At 42.7% G+C, this 19,293-nt stretch overlaps 1 protein-coding gene and 1 pseudogene across 1 annotated transcript in view; one reads left to right on the top strand and one right to left on the bottom strand.

The window, feature by feature from the left end:
• The window catches only part of LOC126259922 (splicing factor 3A subunit 2-like), a 130,938-nt gene that overhangs the window by 93,406 nt on the left and 18,239 nt on the right, over positions 1-19,293 (bottom strand). The gene's annotated exons all lie outside the window — the stretch shown is intronic.
• On the top strand, positions 18,962-19,079 carry LOC126210445 (5S ribosomal RNA; annotated as a pseudogene).

The following is a 19,293-nucleotide window of genomic DNA, read 5'->3' as shown; positions in this document are numbered from 1 at the left end:
GGCTGAATCCCAGTCTGCACAACTAATCTGTAGGCAAGAAATTGCGCTTTGCCGTGAAAACTCAAAGCTCCATCTTTGAAACTCCAACTTTTTGAGAATTTATGGAATCCTGCAATAGGTTATGCATTGCAATGTTAAATGTCAGAAAATTATCAGACACAGTGCTCGAAGGAATTTAGAAAGTGTATAATATGTAAGTAAATAGCATATTTATAGGGAGAATAACCACTGAGGCAGGCAGCATGAAGTACACACACATGAGGGAGCTACATGAAATGTATTCAGTGTTGTGAATACGGACAACCATCAGCTGCATAATGGAACGATGACAACTAAAGTTTGTGTTGGACCAGGACTCGAAATCGGATTTCGCACTTTAAGTGAGTAATCGCCTTAACCATTTTGGATATAAGTGCACGATTCACTGCCAGACCCAAACTTTCGTTTGTCGTCGTATATGTGTTACTTTCTGCACTTGTGCATATTATGTAACTCCAGTATGGGCAGAGGGGGGGAGGGGGGGCACATTTTAATTGAAAGTCGCTATTTGGCATCATGCATGTTTGAAGGAACACTGCATCATATTTCGTAACAACAGAGGCATCGCAGCATTGTGCATCAATGAGAATCCTCTTCTATCGGTGGATCTGTCAGCAGATAGGACGCCAGCTGACTTCTTTAAGTTGATCATCATAATCATACTCTTATCGTTATCCTTCTCATTCTCCTCCTTCTTGCCCTCCTCCTCCTCCTTCTTGTTCTTGTTCTTCTTCTTCTTCTCCTCCTTCTTCTTGTCAGTACCTGTGAAAGATTCCCTGCTGCGTCAAGCCTGTATCGACGATGTTATTTGTGGACAGTTTTGTGGGAAAAGCGATGTATTTTTCTGAGAGCTGCTGTACAGTCGTACTCATCCAGTGTGTTGATTATTAAACATCCAGACATAAGACTGTGGTAGTGACGATTTAGTGAACTGTTGATTAATTTAGTTTTAATATAAAATATAAAATATAAATATAAAATATAAAAAATAGTTTAAATATAAAAAAATAACTATGGCATATTCCCCATGAACCATGGACCTTGCCGTTGGTGGGGAGGCTTGTGTGCCTCAGCGATACAGATGGCCTTACCGTAGGTGCAACCACAACGGAGGGGTATCTGTTGAGAGGCCAGACAAACGTGTGGTTCCTGAAGAGAGGCAGCAGCCTTTTCAGTAGTTGCAGGGGCAACAGTCTGGATGATTGACTGACTTGGCCTTGCAACATTAACCAAAACGGCCTTGTTGTGCTGGTACTGCGAACGGCTGAAAGCAAGGGGAAACTACAGCCGTAATTTTTCCCGAGGGCATGTAGCTTTACTGTATGGATAAATGATGATGACGTCCTCTTGGGTAAAATATTCCGGAGGTAAAATAGTCCCCCATTCGGATCTCCGGGTGGGGACATCTCAAGAGGACATTGTTATCAGGAGAAAGAAAACTGGCGTTCTATGGATCGGAGCGTGGAATGTCAGATCCCTTAACCGGGCAGGTAGATTAGAAAATTTAAAAAGGGAAATGGATAGGTTAAAGTTAGATATAGTGGGAATTAGAGAAGTTCGGTGGCAGGAGGAACAAGACTTTTGGTCAGGTGAATACAGGGTTATAAATACAAAATCAAATAGGGGTAATGCAGGAGTAGGTTTAATAATGAATAAAAAAATAGGAGTGCGGGTAAGCTAGTAGAAACAGCATAGTGAACGCATTATTGTGGCCAAGATAGACACGAAGCCCACGCCTACTACAGTAGTACAAGTTTATATGCCAACTAGATCTGCAGATGATGAAGAAATTGAAGAAATGTATGATGAGATAAAAGAAATTATTCAGGTAGTGAAGGGAGAGAAAAATTTAATAGTCATGGGTGACTGGAATTCGAGAGTAGGAAAAGGGAGAGAAGGAAACATAGTAGGTGAATATGGATTGGGGGTAAGAAATGAAAGAGAAGCCGTCTGGTAGAATTTTTCACAGAGCATAAATTAATCATAGCTAACACTTGGTTTAAGAATCATGAAAGAAGGTTGTATACTTGGAAGAACCCTGGAGATACTAAAAGGTATCAGATAGATTATATAATGGTAAGGCAGAGATTTAGGAACCAGGTTTTAAATTGTAAGACATTTCCAGGGGCAGATGTGGACTCTGACCACAATCTATTGGTTATGAACTGTAGATTAAAACTGAAGAAACTGCAAAAAGGTGGGAATTTAAGGAGATGGGACGACCTTGATAAACTGACTAAACCAGAGGTGGTAGTGAGTTTCAGGGAGAGCATAAGGGAACAATTGACAGGAATGGGGGAAAGAAGTACAGTAGAAGAAGAATGGGTAGCTCTGAGGGATGAAGTAGTGAAGGCAGCAGAGGATCATGTAGGTAAAAAGACGAGGGCTAGTAGAACTCCTTGGGTAACAGAAGAAATATTGAATTTAATTGACGAAAGGAGAAAATATAAAAATGCAGTAAATGAAGCAGGCAAAAAGGAATACAGAGGCTAGAGGACAAATGTAAGGATGTACAGGCTTATCTCACTAGGGATAAGATAGATATTGCTTACAGGAAAATGAAAGAGACCTTTGGAGAAAAGAGAACCACTTGTATGAATATCAAGAGCTCAGATGGAAACCCAGTTCTAGGCAAAGAAGGGAAAGCAGAAAGGTTGAAGGAGTATATAGAGGGTCTATACAAGGGCGATGTACTTGAGGACAATGTTATGGAAATGAAAGAGGATGTAGATAAAGATGAAATGGGAGATACGATACTGCGTGAAGAGTTTGACAGAGCACTGAAAGACATGAGTCGAAACAAGGCGCCGGGAGTAGACAACATTCCATTAGAACTACTGATGGCCTTGGGAGAGCCAGTCCTGACAAAACTCTACCATCTGGTGAGCAAGATGTATGAGAGAGGCGAAATACCCTGAGACTTCAAGAAGAATATAATAATTCAATCCCAAAGAAAGCAGGTGTTGACAGATGTGAAAATTACCGAACTATCAGTTTAATAAGTCACAGCTCCAAAATACTAACGCAAATTCTTTACAGACGAATGGAAAAACTAGTAGAAGCCGACCTCGGGGAAGATCAGTTTGGATTCCGTAGAAATATTGGAACACGTGAGGCAATACTGACCTTACGACGTATCTTAGAAGAAAGATTAAGGAAAGGCAAACCTACGTTCTTAGCATTTGTAGACTTAGATAAAGCTTTTGAAAATGTTGACTGGAATACTCTCTTTGAAATTCTAAAGGTTGTTGTTGTGGTCTTCAGTCCTGAGACTGGTTTGATGCATCTCTCCATGCTACTCTATCCTGTGCAAGCTTCTTCATCTCCCAGTACCTACTGCAACCTACATCCTTCTGAATCTGCTTAGTGTATTGATCTCTTGGTCTCCCTCTACGATTTTTACCCTCCACGCTGCCCTCCAATGCTAAATTTGTGATCCCTTGATGCCTCAAAACATGTCCTACCAACCGATCCCTTCTTCTAGTCCAGTTGTGCCACAAACGTCTCTTCTCCCCAATCCTATTCAATACCTCCTCATTAGTTACGTGATCTACCCACCTTATCTTCAGCATTCTTCTGTAGCACCACATTTGGAAAGTTTCTATTCTCTTCTTGTCCAAACTGGTTATCGTCCATGTTTCACTTCCATACATGGCTACACTCCATACAAATACTTTCAGAAACGACTTCCTGACACTTAAATCTATACTCGATGTTAACAAATTTCTCTTCTTCAGAAACGATTTCCTTGCCATTGCCAGTCTACATTTTATATCCTCTCTACTTCGACCATCATCAGTTATTTTACTCCTTAAATAGCAAAATTCCTTTACTACTTTAAGTGTCTCATTTCCTAATCTAATCCCCTCAGCATCACCCGATTTAATTTGACTACATTCCATTATCCTCGTTTTGCTTTTGTTGATGTTCATCTTATATCCTCCTTTCAAGACACTGTCCATTCCGTTCAACAGCTCTTCCAAGTCCTTTGCTGTCTCTGACAGAATTACAATGTCATCGGCGAACCTCAAAGTTTTTACTTCTTCTCCATGAATTTTAATACCTACTCCGAATTTTTCTTTTGTTTCCTTTACAGCTTGCTCAATATACAGATTGATAACTTCGGGGAGGGGCTACAACCCTGTCTCACTCCTTTCTCAACAACTGCTTCCCTTTCATGCCCCTCGACTCTTATAACTGCCATCTGGTTTCTGTACAAATTGTAAATAGCCTTTCGCTCCCTGTATTTTGCCCCTGCCACCTTCAGAATTTGAAAGAGAGTATTCCAGTTAACGTTGTCAAAAGCTTTCTCTAAGTCTACAAGTGCTAGAAACGTAGGTTTGCCTTTTCTTAATCTTTCTTCTAAGATAAGTCGTAAGGTCAGTATTGCCTCACGTGTTCCAACATTTCTACGGAATCCAAACTGATCTTCCCCGAGGCCCGCTTTTACTAGTTTTTCCATTCGTCTGTAAAGAATTCGCGTTACTATTTTGCAGCTGTGACTTATTAAACTGATAGTTCGGTAATTTTCACATCTGTCAACACCTGTTTTCTTTGGGATTGGAATTATTATATTCTTCTTGAAGTCTGTGGGTATTTCACCTGTCTCATACATCTTGCTCACCAGATGGTAGAGTTTTGTCATGACTGGCTCTCCCAAGGCCGTCAGTAGTTCTAATGGAATGTTGTCTACTCCCGGGGCCTTGTTTCGACTCAGGTCTTTCAGTGCTCTGTCAAACTCTTCACGCAGTATCGTATCTCCCATTTCATCTTCATCTACATCCTCTTCCATTTCCATAATATTGTTCTCAAGTACATCGCCCTTGTATAAACCCTCTATATACTCCTTCCACCTTTCTGCCTTCTATTCTTTGCTTAGAACTGGGTTTCCATCTGAGCTTTTGATATTCATACAAGTGGTACTCTTTTCTCCAAAGGTCTCTTTAATTTTCCTGTAGGCAGTATCTATCTTACCCCTAGTGAGATAAGCCTCTACATCCTTACATTTGTCCTCTAGCCACGCGTGCTTAGCCATTTTGCACTTCCTGTCGATCTCATTTTTGAGACGTTTGTATTCCTTTTTGCCTGCTTCGTTTACAGCATTTTTATATTTTCTCCTTTCATCAATTAAATTCAATATTTCTTCTGTTACCCAAGGATTTCTATTAGCCTTCGTCTTTTTACCTACTTGATACTCTGCTGCCTTCACTACTTCATCCCTCAGAGCCACCCATTCTTCTTCTACTGTATTTCTTTCCCCCATTCCTGTCAATTGTTCCCTTATGCTCTCCCTGAAACTCTCTACAATCTCTGGTTCTTTCAGTTTATCCAGGTCCCATCTCCTTAAATTCCCACCTTTTTGCAGTTTCTTCAGTTTCAATCTGCATATCATAACCAATATATTGTGGTCAGAATCCACATCTGCCCCTGGAAATGTCTTACAATTTAAAACCTGGTTCCTAAATCTCTGTCTTAACATTATATAATCTATATGATACCTGAAACTTACTGGCAGATTAAAACTGTGTGCCCGACCGAGACTCGAACTCGGGACCTTTGAGTCGTGCTTCGGTAGCTCAGTTGGTAGAGCACTTGCCCGCGAAAGGCAAAGGTCCCGAGTTCGAGTCTCGGTCGGGCACACAGTTTTAATCTGCCAGTAAGTTTCATATCAGCGCACACTCCGCTGCAGAGTGAAAATCTCATTCTATATGAACCTTTTAGTAACTCCAGGATTCTTCCAGGTATACAACCTTCTTTTTTGATTCTTGAACCAAGTGTTTGCTATGATTAAGTTATACTCTGTGCAAAATTCTACAAGGCGGCTTCCTCTTTCATTTCTTCCCCCCAATCCATAATCACCTACTATGTTTCCTTCTCTCCCTTTTCCTACTGACGAATTCCAGTCACCCATGACTATTAAATTTTCGTCTCCCTTCACTACCTGAATAATTTCTTTTATCTCATCATACATTTCTTCAATTTCTTCATCATCTGCAGATCTAGTTGGCATATAAACTTGTACTACTGTAGTAGGCATGGGCTTTGTGTCTATCTTGTCCACAATAATGCGTTCACTATGCTGTTTCTAGTAGCTCACCCGCACTCCTATTTTTTTATTCATTATTAAACCTACTCCTGCATTACCCCTATTTGATTTTGTATTTATAACCCTGTATTCACCTGACCAAAAGTCTTGTTCCTCCTGCCACCGAACTTCACTAATTCCCACTATATCTAACTTTAACCTATCCATTTCCCTTTTTAAATTTTCTAACCTACCTGCCCGATTAAGGGATCTGACATTCCACGCTCCGATCCGTAGAATGCCAGTTTTCTTTCTCCTGATAACAATGTGCTCTTGAGATGTCCCCGCCCGGAGATCCGAATGGGGGACTATTTTACCTCCGGAATATTTTACCCAAGAGGACGCCATCATCATTTAATCATACAGTAAAGCTGCATGTCCTCGGGAAAAATTACGGCTGTAGTTTCCCCTTGCTTTCAGCCGTTCGCGTACCAGCACAGCAAGGCGGTTTTGGTTAGTGTTACTAGACCAGATCAGTCAATCATCCAGACTGTTGCCCCTGCAACTACTGGATAGGCTGCTGCCCCTCTTCAGGAACCACATGTTTGTCTAGCCTCTCAACTGATACCCCTCCGTTGTGGTTGCACCTACGGTACGGCCATCTGTATCGCTGAGGCACGCAAGCCTCCCCACCAACGGCAAGGTCCATGGTTCATGGGGGGGATTCTAAAGGTGGCAGAGGTAAAATACAGGGAGCGAAAGGCTATTTTCAATCTGTACAGAAACCGGATGGCAGCTATAAGAGTCGAGGGGCATGAAAGAGAAGCAGTGGTTGGGAAGGGAGTGAGACAGGGTTGTAGCCTATCCCCGATGTTATTCAATCTGTATATTGAGCAAGCAGTGAAGGAAACAAAAGAAAAATTCGGAGTAGGTATTAAAATCCATGGAGAAGAAATAAAAACTTTGAGGATCGTCGATGGCATTGTAATTCTATCAGAGACAGCAAAGGACTTGGAAGAGCTGTTGAACGGAATGGACAGTGTCTTGAAAGGAGGATATAAGATGAACATCAACAAAAGCAAAACGAGGATAATGGAATGTAGTCAAATTAAATCGGGTGATGCTGAGGGGATTAGATTAGGAAATGAGACACTTAAAGTAGTAAAGGAGTTTTGCTATTTAAGGAGTAAAATAACTGATGATGGTCGAAGTAGAGAGGATATAAAATGTAGACTGGCAATGGCAAGGAAATCGTTTCTGAAGAAGAGAAATTTGTTAACATCGAGTATAGATTTAAGTGTCAGGAAATCGTTTCTGAAAGTATTTGTATGGAGTGTAGCCGTGTATGGCAGTGAAACATGGACGATAAATAGTTTGGACAAGAAGAGAATAGTAGCTTTCGAAATGTGGTGCTACAGGAGAATGCTAAAGATTAGATGGGTAGATCAGATAACTAATGATGAAGTATTGAATGGAATTGGGGAGAAGAGGAGTATGTGGCACAACTTGACAAAAAGGACATGTTCTTAGGCATCAAGGGATCACAAATTTAGCATTGGAGGGCAGCGTGGAGGGTAAAAATCGCAGAGGGAGACCAAGAGATGAATACACTAAGCAGATTCAGAAGGATGTGGGTTGCAGTAAGTACTGGGAGATGAAGAAGCTTGCACAGGATAGGGTAGATGGAGAGTTGCATCAAACCAGTCTCAGGACTGAAGACCACAACACCAACAACATGGCATATATGTTAAAAATCACTTATTAAACTTAATTTATTAACCTCTGACAGTTTATTAGTAAATTTCACTCTTCTGTACATGTTTAAGACGTTTGCTGTTGAGGAGAATGTGCGTGACAGTTCTGTGTTGCTTGAGAGAGAGACCAATCATCTCCATCGCATAAGGGGATGAAAAAGTGCCGGGAGGTATTACGAAGAATCTGCCGTATATGTTCAGCTACAAAATCCAGCGTGCGTAGTACATGCTACGAGTCCTGTGCTTTAAGGAGTCCTGAAACGTTACTGTAAAATTTTTTCGAAGGTATTCTATCTGTCGGCAACTGTGAATAAAAATAATAATACTGCGAAACACTATGGAACTAACAGTAAGAGCAGCAACATTAAGAGGACAATGGAAATTCCACTATTACATGCATGAGAGAGACTGAAAATTAACTGAAAAAAGATGAAAGTAATGAGGAATAGCAGTACTGAGATTAGTGATAAACTGAACATCAAAACGGTTGGCCACGAAGTAAATGATGTTAAAGAGTTCTGCTACCTTGGAAGCAAAACAGCACATAACGAATGAAGCAAGGAGGACATTAAATCAGACTAATACAAACAAAGAGGGCATTCCTTACCAAGAGATGTTTGCTGTAACATGAAACATTGGTTTGAATTTCAGGAAGAAATCTCTGACAATGTACATTTGGAGCACAGCGTCATATGGTAGTGCATTATAGACTGTGGGAAAATCAGAAAAGACGAGAATCAAAGCGTTTGACAGTGTGGTGCTACAGAAGCTTATTGAAAATTAGGTGGATTGTTAAGGAATGAGGAGTTGTACTGTCTCACAGTCGCACTTCTCGCAGTCATACTGTCTTGCATTTGTACTATTTTGCATTTGTACTGCCTCACAGTCATAATTTCTCACTATACTATTGTCTCACAGTCATACTGTCTCACAGTCGTACTCTACAGCAGTTGTATTGTCTCGCAGTCAGATTGCCTTACATTTGGGCTGTCTCACAGTTGTACCATCTGCAGCAATAGTCTCTCGCAGTCTAAGTGTCTAATAGTGGTACTGTCTCACAGTCATTTTGTCTCGCAGTTGTGCTCTATAGCACTTGTACTGTCTCACAGTCAGACTGCCTTACAATTGGGCTGTCTCACAGTTGTACCATCCACAGCAATAGCCTCTCGCAGTTTAAGCGTCTCACAGTGGTACTGTCTAACAGTGGTATTGTCTCACAGTCTTTTTTTTTTTTTTTTTTACTGTCTTGCAGTCATACTCTATGGCAGTTGTACTGTCTCACAGTCAGACTGCCTTACAGTTGGGCTGTCTCATAGTTGTACCATCCGCAGCAATAGTCTCTCGCAGTCTAAGTGTCTCACAGTGATACTGTTTCACAGTGGTATTGTCTCCCAGTCATACTGTCTTGCAGTCGTACTCTATGGCAGTTGTACTGTCTCTCAGTCAGACTGCCTTACAGTTGGGATGTTTCACAGGTGTACCATCTGCAGCAATAGTCTGTCGCAATCTAAGTGTCTCACAGTGGTACTGTCTCACAGTTGTACTGTTTCACAGTCATACTGTGTCCCACTTGTACCATCTATCAGTTGTACTGTCTCACAGTCAGCCTGCCTGACAATTTGGTTGTCTCACAGTTGTACCATATCGCAGGAGCAGTGTTTCGCAGGTGAACTGTCTCACAGTGATATTCCCCATAATCCAATACCAATCGCCGTTATTTAGGTTTTAGTTTTAGGCTACCAGTTTCGACAATACATTATGTCATCTCCAGGACTGTTTAAATAAAGTAACCTTCGTGTCATAAAATGCAGCAGCACTTTCAACTGGTCTCGTTAAGATTATCACAGGCATATCTGAGTTTCTGACAGCTGTCCAAGGAGCATGCATGCCCATAATAATTTTCTCGAGACCAGTTGAAAGTGCTGCTGTATTTTGTAACAAAAAGGTTACTCGATTTAAGCAGGCCTGAAGATGACATAATGTATTACTGAAACTGGTAGCCCAAAAATAAAACCTAAATAACGGTGATTGGTATTAGATTATTGTAAATTGACCAGCTGTAGTCTCTCACTCCAGACAGAGGGTGGACTTACATTCACAGTGGTACTGTCTCACAGTCGTACTGTCTCACAGTCATAGTGTGTCGCACTCGTTCTGTCTGGTAGTTGTGCTGTCTCACAGTCAGTCTATCTCACGGTTTGGCTGTCTCACAGACATACCGTCTCGCAGCAATAGTCTCTTAAGTCCACTGTTCCCAGTCTCATTATCTTACTGTCATACTGTCTCGCAGTTGTACTGTGTAGCTCTGGGAATTGGCTGCTAAGTGAAGTAGTTACCAGCCATAATACTGTCAAAGTCTAACAGCTATTCGTTTGTATTGAGATTACTTATAAATATTCTCACATGACACGTGTCTGCAACATAATTGTACACTTCTTCCAATAATATTCATCCACGTAGTTTCTTTACATTATGTTTGTTTGTCTATCGTGTCTCAACGCATTTTATGAAGTTTTCATGGGTGCTCTACTGTTGAACCCATTCTGAAACGGCAGTGTTTTAAGTCCCTCCCGCAGAAAGTTGCAGTGTTAGTTTCCAGTTTCCACCCTTAAACACAACACAGATAATTCTTTCCCAGTTGGTATGTCACGAAGTTTTACCACGTCGCATAGTCTAGTTGAATATGTTACAAAATTTTGTTCCATCCTGAGGTGTAATTTTTATTTTTATTTATTTTGTTTGGAAGCATTTTACAGCCAGGGATATAAAATTCACAGGTTTATAACAGAACGCATTTTATCTTTTTAAGTGAGCTGTAATAGTTCACAGACAATTTCGAGACAATATATACAATTCTGTATCCTCAAAGGCGGGGTAACCATTGGTTCAGGATAGCTGTAATTCGAAGATGTTAAAAAACTGAAACAATGGTTGTTTGCGCTTCACATCCAGTGAAAACCAGATTAAGAATACCCTTGTCACTTGGTAAGCACCAATGTATACAGAGTGAAGTAGGCAGCGGTCCAAAAATTTTAATTTATGATGAAGCGGCTTATTTTTAGTAAAAGGAAATCCTCTTTCGACTTCACAATGCTAGTCCAGCTATAAACAATGAGAGCGAAAACTGTGGCTTCCATAGCAATTATAAGAACACACACACACACACACACACACACACACACACACACACACACACATATATATATATATATATATATATATATATATATGTATATATATATATATATATGGTGTCCCAGCTATCTTGTCCACCCAAAATATCTCTGGAACAATAACAGCTACTGGAAAACGACTTTCACCGGTATCAATGTAGGGCTGGGGCCCATGAATGTACATATTTGGAAACATTCTAAAACGAAAGCACATGTGTTTTTTAACACAAACTTATGTTTTTTTAAATGGACCTCCTATATTTTTTCTTCAGCAATCCATAGCATGACAAAGCACATACACAATGGCGCTGATTGCATCGCAATATTCCCATATAAGGAGGTCCGAAACGAATAATACGGTCTGCTGCCATCAACTCTCATAAGCACATAATGGTTTCCCTCTTGCACGTTTTACGTATCTACGTACACAGTATGAACCAGAACCGATCGGTGTACACCCATCAGGTTGTCTTATTTATCCTGCACACCCAAAATAAGGTTTATCTAATGCGTTACATGACCCATTGTGCCTGTCGCGCAGGGGCTGGCTCTACCTAGTCAAGTGTCCAACGTAGTTCCCACTACTGCCACAGTTACCACTTCGCCTTGTTTGTGATTTGCGACCCATGCAAACTCCCGTACTCCACCACCCTCCGAGCATCCCATTTGTTGTTGCTTTGGCGTGCAGTACACCGCTTGCTAGTGTAGTCGTGCATCAGAGTAATCTACTGACGGCACGGAGGTAGTACACATTGTGAATAAACGTTGTGTTGTGGAACTTATACTGTACAGTATAATGTACACACATGAAGATGTGGTAGAAATGCTGCTGATCTATGGAGAATGTACGTTGACGGGAAATACGTTATGAGATTGCTTGTTTGTTGATAGTACTGTTAGCGAACATTATGATTATTAAGTTAATATGTCTGTTTTCTACCCTACTCTACATACCTGTACTGTACCCTGTTGTAGGTGAACGAAATGCTGTTCAGGCAGAACGACTGTACAGAAGACGATTCCCTGACAAGCCATCGCCTTCGCGCCGTATGTTTGGTCGTCTCACATCTCGTCTACGTGAAACGGGAAGCTTAAATCCAAGACCTCGACATCGTCCTAGAACACTCACAGATGAACGTGCTGAAGTTGCTGTGCTCGCTACCATAGCTGTGAATCCTCAAATCAGCACACGTCAAATTGAACGTGAAGTTGGTGTGTCGAAATCAAGTGCACAGCGTATTCTTAAACGTCATAAATTTCATCCTGACCATGTTCATTTACACCAGGATCTTCATGGAAATGACTTCCGCAATAGGGTAACATTTTGTCGGTGGGCTCAGCAAAAACTTCTGACTAATCCAATTTTTTTTGCAGATGTTCTCTTTAGCGACGAGGCATCATTCTCCAACAAAGGAATTATCAATATGAGGAATATGCATTATTGGTCCGCAGACAATCCAAAATGGCTCCGTCAGGGAGAGCCTCAACGTCCGTGGAAAGTTAATGTTTGGTGTGGGATTATTGGAGATACCATTATCGGACCTTTCTTTATAAATGGCATCCAAAATGGCAGACAATACTCCAGATTTATACGACACAATCTTCCTGTTCTCTTGGACACCGTACCTCTGAACCGGAGAATGGTCATGTGGTATCAGCATGACGGATGCCCTGCACATAACGCCTTACGAGCACGACGACTTCTCAACCGTAAGTTCCCTGGTAGGTGGATTGGACGAGGTGGCCCAGTTAGGTGGCCTGCCCGATCTCCGGACCTTACATCGCTGGATTATTTTCTTTGGGGAGCAGTGAAAAAATGGTTCAAATGGCTCTGAGCACTATGGGACTCAACTGCTGAGGTCATAAGTCCCATAGAACTTAGAACTACTTAAACCTAACTAACCTAAGGACAACACACACACCCATGCCCCAGGCAGGATTCGAACCTGCGACCGTAGCGGTCGCGCGGTTCCAGACTGTAGAGCCAGAACCGCTCGGCCACCAGCGGCCGGCCGGGGAGCAGTGAAGGATGCTGTTTACCAACATGAACCAACAACACCAGAGGACATGAAGCAACGCATTATTGATGCTTGTACAGCCATCAAAGAGGAAACAGTAGCACGAAGTAGGGCATCCTTCATCCGCAGAGTGACCCTATGTATGCAAGCCAATGGGCATCACTTTGAGCATGAGATGTGAATGCTATGTTTAGTATGTAGTGCTGGTATCACAGTGGAAGTTTCTACAAAGGGCCATTTTACCCAGTGATATTAAGAAACATTTGTTTTCAACAATTTGTCATTTAACGCATTAGATAAACATAACATTGATAATTATGTGAAAACAAAACTAATTGGTTAAACATGTTTACATTCATCTTCTATGTCCTACCTGAACTTCCCAAATCAAAACATTTTTACCTAAACAACGGTAAAACTTTTAGTCCACTTGCTCGTTTCACTAAAACCATCAACATGAATTTTACTATTACGAGTGAATGATTAACTGTCACTTGCGCTAGATCTACAGTAAAGTAAAGTTTTAACGTTCGGCATTACTTTTTTAGTAACGGATTAACGATAAGCGAAGTTAACTTTGTGACTAACGTTGCGGTACACAGTTATGTTACAGAACCCCATCACCCCTAGCCTATGGGATAAATACCTACTGGAATGTACGACGTTAATGCAGGATGGCAGCAGACCATATTATTCGTTTCGGACCTCTTGATAAGTATGGAAGTGTGATTACGCATGTCAATCACATCGCGATTACGGGCAGCATGGAGTTCACGCCTGAGCCTCAGGACGTGCGCTAGCAGCGCATGTCGGGTGTTTCAAGCGTCAACTTCGGGTCTTAATATCTCGGGATGTAATGGGAATATTGCGATGCAATCAACGCCATTGTGTATGTGCTTTGTCATGCTATGGATTGCTGAAGAAAAAATATAGGAAGTCCATTTAAAAAAACATAAGTTTGTGTTAAAAAACACATATGCTTTCGATTTAGAATGTTTCCAAATATGTACATTCATGGGCCCCAGCCCTACATTGATACCGGTGAAAGTCGTTTTCCAATAGCTGTTATTGTTCCAGAGATATTTTGGGTGGACAAGATAGCTGGGACACCATATACACTCCTGGAAATGGAAAAAAGAACACATTGACACCGGTGTGTCAGACCCACCATACTTGTTCCGGACACTGCGAGAGGGCTGTACAAGCAATGATCACACGCACGGCACAGCGGACACACCAGGAACCGCGGTGTTGGCCGTCGAATGGCGCTAGCTGCGCAGCATTTGTGCACCGCCGCCGTCAGTGTCAGCCAGTTTGCCGTGGCATACGGAGCTCCATCGCAGTCTTTAACACTGGTAGCATGCCGCGACAGCGTGGACGTGAACCGTATGTGCAGTTGAGGGACTTTGAGCGAGGGCGTATAGTGGGCATGCGGGAGGCCGGGTGGACGTACCGCCGAATTGCTCAACACGTGGGGCGTGAGGTCTCCACAGTACATCGATGTTGTCGCCAGTGGTCGGCGGAAGGTGCACGTGCCCGTCGACCTGGGACCGGACCGCAGCGACGCACGGATGCACGCCAAGACCGTAGGATCCTACGCAATGCCGTAGGGGACCGCACCGCCACTTCCCAGCAAATTAGGGACACTGTTGCTCCTGGGGTATCGGCGAGGACCATTCGCAACCGTCTCCATGAAGCTGGGCTACGGTCCCGCACACCGTTAGGCCGTCTTCCGCTCACGCCCCAACATCGTGCAGCCCGCCTCCAGTGGTGTCGCGACAGGCGTGAATGGAGGGACGAATGGAGACGTGTCGTCTTCAGCGATGAGAGTCGCTTCTGCCTTGGTGCCAATGATGGTCGTATGCGTGTTTGGCGCCGTGCAGGTGAGCGCCACAATCAGGACTGCATACGACCGAGGCACACAGGGCCAACACCCGGCATCATGGTGTGGGGAGCGATCTCCTACACTGGCCGTACACCACTGGTGATCGTCGAGGGGACACTGAATAGTGCACGGTACATCCAAACCGTCATCGAACCCATCGTTCTACCATTCCTAGACCGGCAAGGGAACTTGCTGTTCCAACAGGACAATGCACGTCCGCATGTATCCCGTGCCACCAAACGTGCTCTAGAAGGTGTAAGTCAACTACCCTGGCCAGCAAGATCTCCGGATCTGTCCCCCATTGAGCATGTTTGGGACTGGATGAAGCGTCGTCTCACGCGGTCTGCACGTCCAGCACGAACGCTGGTCCAACTGAGGCGCCAGGTGGAAATGGCATGGCAAGCCGTTCCACAGGACTACATCCAGCATCTCTACGATCGTCTCCATGGGAGAATAGCAGCCTGCATTGCTGCGAAAGGTGGATATACACTGTACTAGTGCCGACATTGTGCATGCTCTGTTGCCTGTGTCTATGTGCCTGTGGTTCTGTCAGTGTGATCATGTGATGTATCTGACCCCAGGAATGTGTCAATAAAGTTTCCCCTTCCTGGGACAATGAATTCACGGTGTTCTTATTTCAATTTCCAGGAGTATATATATATATATATATATATATATATATATATATATATATATATATATATATATATATATATATATATGGTGTTACAGAAAGGTATGGCCAAACTTTCAGAAAACATTCCTCACACACAAAGAAAGAAAATGTTATTTGGACATGAGTCCGGAAACGCTTACTTTCCATGTTAGAGCTCATTTTATTACTTCTCTTCAAATCACATTAATCATGGAATGGAAACACACAGCAACAGAACGTACCAGCGTGACTTCAAACACTTTTTTACAGGAAATGTTCAAAATGTTCTCCGTTAGCGAGGATACATGCATCCACCCTCTGTCGCATGGAATCCCTGATGCGCTGATGCAGGCCTGGAGAATGGCGTACTGTATCACAGCCGTCCACAATACGAGCACGAAGAGTCTCTACATTTGGTACCGGGGTTGCGTAGACAAGAGCTTTCAAATGCCCCCATAAATGAAAGTCAAGAGGGTTGAGGTCAGGAGGGCGTGGAGGCCACGGAATTGGTCCGCCTCTACCAATCCATCGGTCACCGAATCTGTTGTTGAGAAGCGTACGAACACTTCGACTGAAATGTGCAGGAGCTCCATCGTGCATGAACCACATGTTGTGTCGTACTTGTAAAGGCACATGTTCTAGCAGCACAGGTAGAGTATCCCGTATGAAATCATGATAACGTGCTCCATTGAGCGTAGGTGGAAGAACATGGGGCCCAATCAAGACATCACCAACAATGCCTGCCCAAACGTTCACAGAAAATCTGTGTTGATGACGTGATTGCACAATTGCGTGCGGATTCTCGTCAGCCCACACATGTTGATTGTGAAAATTTACAATTTGATCACGTTGGAATGAAACCTCATCCGTAAAGAGAAAATTTGTACTGAAATGAGGATTGACACATTGTTGGATGAACCATTCGCAGAAGTGTACCCGTGGAGGCCAATCAGCTGCTGATAGTGGCTGCACACTCTGTACATGGTACGGAAACAACTGGTTCTTCCGTAGCACTCTCCATACAGTGACGTGGTCAACGTTACCTTGTACAGCAGCAATTTCTCTGACGCTGACATTAGGGTTATCGTCAACTGCACGAAGAATTTCCTCGTCCATTGCAGGTGTCCTCGTCGTTCTAGGTCTTCCCCAGTCGCGAGTCATAGGCTGGAATGTTCCGTGCTCCCTAAGACGCCGATCAATTGCTTCGAACTTCTTCTTGTCGGAACACCTTCGTTCTGGAAATCTGTCTCGATACAAACGTACCGCGCCACGGCTATTGCCCCGAGCTAATCCATACATCAAATGGGCATCTACCAACTCCGCATTTGTAAACATTGCACTGACTGCAAAACTACGTTCGTGATGAACACTAACCTGTTGATGCTACGTACTGATGTGCTTGATGCTAGTACTGTAGAGCAACACAAGCACCGAAGTCAACATTACCTTCCTTCAATTGGGCCAAATGGCGGTGAATCGAGGAAACTAAATGAGGTCTAACATGGAAATTAAGCGTTTCCGGACACATGTCCACATAACATCTTTTCTTTATTTGTGTGTGAGGAATGTTTCCTGCAAGTTTGGCCGTACCTTTTTGTAACACCCTGTATATATCGCTGATAAAGGAAAACTTCCAAGTCATCTGATTTATTTGATTTGCTACATACTTGGAAGTTTTCCTTTATCGGTGATATATGGGAATTATCGAGTCACAAACAGAACGTAGTTGCTAAAACAGCAGGCAGCCAGATTGTTCTGATAAAGGAACACTTCCAGGTCATTCTATTTATTTGATTTGATTTAAAAATTCGCAACGAAAGGAGTGTTAACAAAACTGAAACGATGAAAATTGTTCCAAATAGACCTAGATAATCAGACAATCCACAGACTGCTCAGCATGACCTGTGATGGCTGTTGATAGCTGTGTCAAATGGTTTAAAAACGTGCATTAGGAGCAGCAATAGCAATGGCGAAAAAGTAGCTTTACACCTTTAAGGAACTTCTCTTCATAAGATAAAGAAGCACCCAAAATATGTTATGCCTTGGAAGGTAGCTGAACTGTATGATAATTATTGCTTGAAAATACCTTTTTTACGATTCCCTACACTTATTTATGTCACGTCATCGCCAGAGTAGTCTTAAATATATTTAGCGGGAAAGAAATGTTAAACAACACAGAAGAAGGCGGTACAGGCAAGTCAAATGATCGGTCAAACCGCAACCAAATAAAACTTCGTTAATAAACGAAATCACTCTCGATACTGACTTGTCTTATGTCTCGAATTTTGGCAGGATTAAAATTACGCCAGTCTACGTAAATGTTCTATTATTTACTGTCTAATCCTTCTGAAGAGTTAAATTTAAGCTCCTGGTTCAAGAACTTCCTCTGATACAGCATCCTCCGGGCTTTTAGCCTCATTCTGTGAAGTGAAAACATTTTCTGGAGGTGTAGCGTCGCATCCTAATTAAAAGGAGCTTAAGCCCTGAAAGCTGGAGATGGTGTACAGTCCTTAGCGAAGGAAGCTAATAAGCGAGCGTCTCGTCTCTCACTTTACGCACGAGACAGCTGACTTCACAAACAATCCGGCTGCCTGCTGTCTTAGCAACTACACTCTGTTTGTGACTCGATAATTCCCATACGAGAAAAATTTGTCGCAATAAATAACAAAAGAAAATATTTAATTCGGATTCTAGATTAAGCTTTTAATAATGTGGCAGGTTCTGGAAATTTATGTGCGATAGATTTCTTCGAAGACCCGTAAATATCTCTTTCTTTCCGAAGTTTTTCCTTAGGTGAAAAGGAGGAGTATTAATTATAAGAACAACTGAGTTCAAAATGTCCAAATGTTTGTGAAATGTTATGGGACTTAACTGATAAGGTCATCAGTCCCTAAGCTTACACACTACTTAACCTAAATTATCCTAAGGACGAACACACACACCCATGACCGAGGGAGGACTCGAACCTCCGCCGGGACCAGCCGCACAGTCCATGACTGCAGCGCCGTAGACCGCTCGGCGAATCCCGTGCGGCACAACTGAATTCCCTAACGTTGAAATATGTGTAGTTTTTAAAGGAATGCGATAAATATGATCAATAATTAAAAATCTACGATACTGCACACTGTACATTTAGAGAAATTTGATATTATGTATCTCCGTCATTCACAAGCAGTAGCAAAAAACTTTGGTTTTTATTCCGCCTTGACATATTTCTTGTTTCGAAGAGGTAGTTAATATTGTCTCGGTCGGAAGTATTGTTTCCCGCAAAAGTAATCGTATTGTAATGGCTAAGAGTTTCGCATTTGTTAGAGATATCATCATTGGGAAAATGCAAGTTCCATTGCTTATTCACAACTTCTGTTACTGGTTAACATCCAAGATAATGTGTTTTATTCAAGAGGGAAGTTGGGGCAACGGCCTTGCCACAGTGGATATACCGGTTCCCGTCAGATCACCGAAGTTAAGCACTGTCGGGCGTGGCCGGCACTTGGATGGGTGACCAACCGGACCGCCATGGGCTGTTGCCATTTTTCGGGGTGCACTCAGCCTCGTGATGCCAATTGAGGAGCTGCTCGACCGAATAGTAGCGGCTCCGGTCAAAGAAAACCATCATAACGACCGTGAGAGTGGTGTGCTGACCACACGCCCCTCCTATCTGCATCCTCAGCTGAGGATGACACGGCGGTCGGATGGTCCCGATGGGCCACTCGTGGCCTGAAGACGGAGTGCAAAAGGGAAGTT

This window comes from Schistocerca nitens, chromosome 1 (assembly GCF_023898315.1).
Source record: "Schistocerca nitens isolate TAMUIC-IGC-003100 chromosome 1, iqSchNite1.1, whole genome shotgun sequence".
Taxonomy (NCBI): domain Eukaryota; kingdom Metazoa; phylum Arthropoda; class Insecta; order Orthoptera; family Acrididae; genus Schistocerca; species Schistocerca nitens.
The sequence above is the reverse complement of the archived record's forward strand: the minus strand, read 5'-3'. Positions and strand labels throughout refer to the sequence as shown.